This window comes from Ruditapes philippinarum, unplaced genomic scaffold (assembly GCF_026571515.1).
Source record: "Ruditapes philippinarum isolate M1 unplaced genomic scaffold, ASM2657151v2 ctg20320_1_1_1_1, whole genome shotgun sequence".
Lineage (NCBI taxonomy): Eukaryota > Metazoa > Mollusca > Bivalvia > Venerida > Veneridae > Ruditapes > Ruditapes philippinarum.
This window is the reverse complement of record NW_026858748.1, coordinates 8,615-13,473: the sequence shown is the minus strand read 5'-3', so window position 1 is coordinate 13,473 and position 4,859 is coordinate 8,615. Positions and strand designations below refer to the sequence as shown.

At 31.2% G+C, this 4,859-nt stretch overlaps 1 long non-coding RNA gene across 1 annotated transcript; it reads right to left on the bottom strand.

The window, feature by feature from the left end:
- Window positions 1-47: 47 nt before the first annotated feature.
- Window positions 48-4,339, bottom strand: LOC132754114 (uncharacterized). Its single transcript, XR_009629042.1, has 3 exons — window positions 4,255-4,339; window positions 3,172-3,294; window positions 48-2,042 (listed from the first exon to the last, which is right to left on the bottom strand). It is a non-coding gene; the product is annotated as an uncharacterized LOC132754114 (long non-coding RNA).
- Between the last annotated feature and the right edge of the window lie 520 nt (window positions 4,340-4,859).

The window sequence follows — 4,859 nt, the reverse complement described above, 5'->3', positions numbered from 1 at the left end:
TGCATGTATTCTTTATGTAAAGTGTAAGGTATGTATTCTCCATGTAATGTGTAAGGTATGTATTCTACATGTAACGTGTAATGCATGTATTCTCTATGTAATGTGTAAGGTATGTATTCTCTATGTAATGTATGTATTCTACATGTAATGTGCAAGGAATGTATTCTTTAAGTAATGTGTAGGGTATGTATTCTTTATTTAATGTCTAGGGTATGCATTCTTTATGTAATGTATAAGGCATGTATTCTTTATATAATATGCAAGGTATGTATTCTTTAATTAAGGTGTAGGGTATTTATTCTTTATATAATGTCTAGGGTATGTATTCTTTATGTAATGTATAAGGCATGTATTCTTTATGTAATATGCAAGGTATGTATTCTTTAATCAATGTGTAGGGTATTTATTCTTAATATAATGTCTATGGCATGTATTCTTTATGTTATGTGTAAGGTATGTATTCTTTCAGTAATGTGTAGGGTATGTATTCTATATGTAATATGCAAGGTATGTATTATTTAAGTAATGTGTAGGGTATGTATTCTTTATGTAATGTCTAGGGTATGTATTCTTTACGTAATGTGCAAGGTATGTATTACTTATATAATGTGTAAAGCATGTATTCTTTATGTAAAGTGTAAGGCATGTATTCTTTATGAAACATGTAAGGTATGTATTCTTTATGTAATGTCTAGAGTATGTATTTTTTAAGTAATGTACAAGGCATGTATTCTTTATGTAATGTGTAAGGTATTTATTCTTTATGTAATGTGTAGGATATGTATTCTTTATGTAATGTATAAGGCATGTATTCTTTATGTAATATGCAAGGTATGTATTCTTTAATCAATGTGTAGGGTATTTATTCTTAATATAATGTCTAGGGCATGTATTCTTTATGTTATGTGTAAGGTATGTATTCTTTCAGTAATGTGTAGGGTATGTATTCTATATGTAATATGCAAGGTATGTATTATTTAAGTAATGTGTAGGATATGTATTCTTTATGTAATGTCTAGGGTATGTATTCTTTACGTAATGTGCAAGGTATATATTACTTATTATTATATAATGTGTAAAGCATGTATTCTTTATGTAAAGTGTAAGGCATGTATTCTTTATGTAACATGCAAGGTATGTATTCTTTATGTAATGTCTAGAGTATGTATTTTTTAAGTAATGTACAAGGCATGTACTCTCTATGTAATGTGTAGGATATGTATTCTTCATGTAATGTGTAAGGTATGTGTTTTTAATATAAAGCTCATTCTGTATGCTGATTTTACATGAAGGTTACCTTATGTGAAGTTCTGTATATTAAACCTTTATGTTAGATTAATGTTATATGTAAATTAAAGTTCTATGTGGTGCCTTACCCAAAAGTCTGGCATACAACAATCATTAAGTATCTAATTTTTATGTTCTGTGTAGCCTTTATGTGGTGTGTAACCTTTATGTATGTTGTGTTATATCTATGTACTGTTGTAATGTGTAAACTATATGTGCAAACAATTTTTGTGTACCTTTGTTGGTTTTGATATTTAATGATGAGCAAACAACATTTAAACATCCCATAATATCACATAGAATCAACCAGTTTACTAACTCTCATACAAAGCACAACATAGAAAGTTTTAGAAAGCAGCAAGACATTCTGTTCTTGTTAAATTTTTGTACCATTCCATTAAAAAAAAACATTCACAGCCAAAATTTAGGGTTATATATGTCATAATTGTGTATTATAATAACATACTTTACTTCATCATACATTGGCAATCAAACTCAACATTAAAGACCACATTTAATTGAGGATAAAAAAAAATTGGAAAAGGTTAGGCCCAGATAAAGAGGGTTTGACTGTAAATTTGCAACAGATTGATGTTCATAAGTGAAAATGAAATGTATCTGGAAAGAAAACTAGGAGTGGTGAATGGGTTGTCTTTAAATTTAGATTAGGTCTTTATATTTAGAGGTGGTCTTTAACATAGGTTTGAATATATACCTTTTTTCAATGGTATCAACCATTGAGCTAGCTCTAGCTCCTGATTAAAATATGAACAAAAAAAACAATGAAAGAAAAAAATGAAAATATGACAAAAGTGGTATTCTAATAGAAAATAAAATGTTTTTTTTTTTCAACATCTAGTGTATCATATTTTTACCATTCCTTAATTGATATCATGAAAAGGTGCATTTAAGTAAACATCAAAAGATTATATGATTTTTTTTAAAGTTTGGTTTATACAATTCCATACAGAATAGATGTTATCCGGAACTCAGCAAATGCGGGTTTTTCCCAGCTAATCCGTAGGTAACAAACAAACTTTTACCGTTTTAGCTTCACTATGCACATAACCCGTCACAATAGATCAGTCAACCTGTTGTGCTTATTATCAAAGCTGTTACTGCATGAAAAAGTTTGTTTGTACCTACTGATACACTGGAGAAAACCAAAAATATTCTTAATTTCCGAGATAACCCCAGTTACACAGAGCCATCAGTGATTGATCAGTAGTTTTTTTAGCCAAATTATGGAGTGAACCTATGACACCGTATTTAACACCGATATTACCTATTGGTCAACTGTTTTCCATTTATCAAATGCTATTGAGGAAAGATAAGTTTTATCGGTGAAAAATTACTTATTGGGATTTTTAAGCATGTTTAAAATTCTCGATCAGTGAAAATATTTTACAAATAACCGACAGCAACCTATATCACGAGATATGCAAGCTCTTAATCACCGATATCGCCGATCGGACAAAAGATAACCAAATATGAATCACCGGCCATATCTGACGGAAAGTGTCCACTGATGACTAGCTATCAAACACCGATTAATCAGCGTAAAGCCTGATTTAGCTCCGATTTACAAACGATAAAAACCGATAGTATTTCAGCATTTTTATCACCGATCCAACCCCGTTTGAGTTCCTTTCTGTCACTGATGGCCGTTTACACAGAAAACCAGATGACAACCGATCATAACAGCGAGTTAATTAAAAATTAAATGACCAATTGGGGACTGACCGTCTGTGTAACTGGCCCTAAGACTATTAAGAAAACTGTAGGATTGTAGAGCAAATGACTTAAATAAACAGCATTGACCTTCATCACTTGACCTTTAATTAAAAAATACAGATACATTAAAACACTAAAATCGAAACTTACCATTCACGGCAATGTTCTGATAATCCCTAAAGTTACATCTGTTCTGTTGCCATAGTCTCAGGTATAAAGAATCAGTATGACCATGTATAACTTTACTCAGCTCCTCTGTAGCATTCATAAATCCTAAAAATATCAGTAGAGATCTCAACTATACAAAGCAGAGGCTGCAGAATGTGATTTTATTCAACATGTTATTTAATCTACATTCATTCAATATATATTCAATATAATAATAAATCATCTTCCCTGGATGTAGTATAATTAAATGGCTAATTTTTCTCTGATTCTAAAGTAAAATCAGATATTCAATTATCATAACATCCTAATTGCTTAATCACGTTTCATTATATGTTATATAACTGCAAATCGGCTCTTACTCGGTAGTAATTAGTGTAGCCGCTTTTTCATGAAGAAACCAGTGCTGATAGTGAAAATTGTGATTTGCATATTTTAATTAGCCAGGTCAGGTGTTTCTAAAAAGGCTGATAACACTGTAGCAATGTGAGGATACATTCAATTTATTACATAGATAATGCACGTGGAGCTCAGCTCGCAGAGACAAATGAGAACACAGTAACTGTACTGCTTGATATCCTTTTAACTCTAAGAAAAATGTCAATTATTAATTGCTGACTGTTTATATTTTCTAGAAAAGTAAGCAAAACATTATTTTGTTTCATATGACAGGAATGAATTGCATTAACAATCCTAGGTATTGTTGAAAACTCATTGTTTTACATGCCAGATTAAGTAATTGGGCCCCATCCTTGTTTGTACGTGACTGCTGGGGAAAAATAATGTTAGGTGACACTTTCTATATTTTTATCTGATATCGAGTTGTAAGAGCCGATTTGCAGTTATATGGGTAAGAGTTCGATAAGACTCCCTACGGTCGTCTTAATACGAACTCTTACCCATACTTATTTGATGTCCTATCACCTCAGACAATATGATATTCTGCTAATGAATATCACATCATATTCAATTGCTCAGTTATCAAAAATTGTATAATATTGCTCAAAAATTGGATCTGTTGAAACGATCTTTACTTCAAGATCTTCAATTTATAAAAAGTATCATTACCAGTTCCATAAGATAGTTCTGGCCAATCAAGCTCATTTTCAGCAATGTACGGCAATGGCTCAAAGTTGGCCTACAACAAATTTATCACAGGCCATGTTTCCTTCAAGTGATTAACATGACAGCAAATATTTTACAGGCCATGATCCTTTCACTTGATAAACATGACAACAAATATTACACAGGTCACGTTTCTTTCAAGTGATAAATATGACAACAAATATTTCACAGGTCATGTTTCCTTCAAGTGATAAACATGACAACAAATATTTCACAGGCCGTATTTCCTTCAAGTGATTAATATGACAACAAATATTTCACAGGCAATGTTTCCTTCAAATGATAAACATGACAACAAATATTGCACAGGCAATGTTTCCTTCAAGTGATAAACATGACAACAAATAACATATAGGTCATGTTTCCTTCAAGTGATAAACATGACAATAAATATTTCACAGACCATGTTTCCTTCAAGTGATAAACATGACAACTATTTCATATGCCATGTTTCGTTCAAATGATCAACATGACAGCAAATAAAATACAGGTAATGTTTCCTTCAAGTGATAAAACATGACAACAAATAAATCTCAGGCCATGTTTCC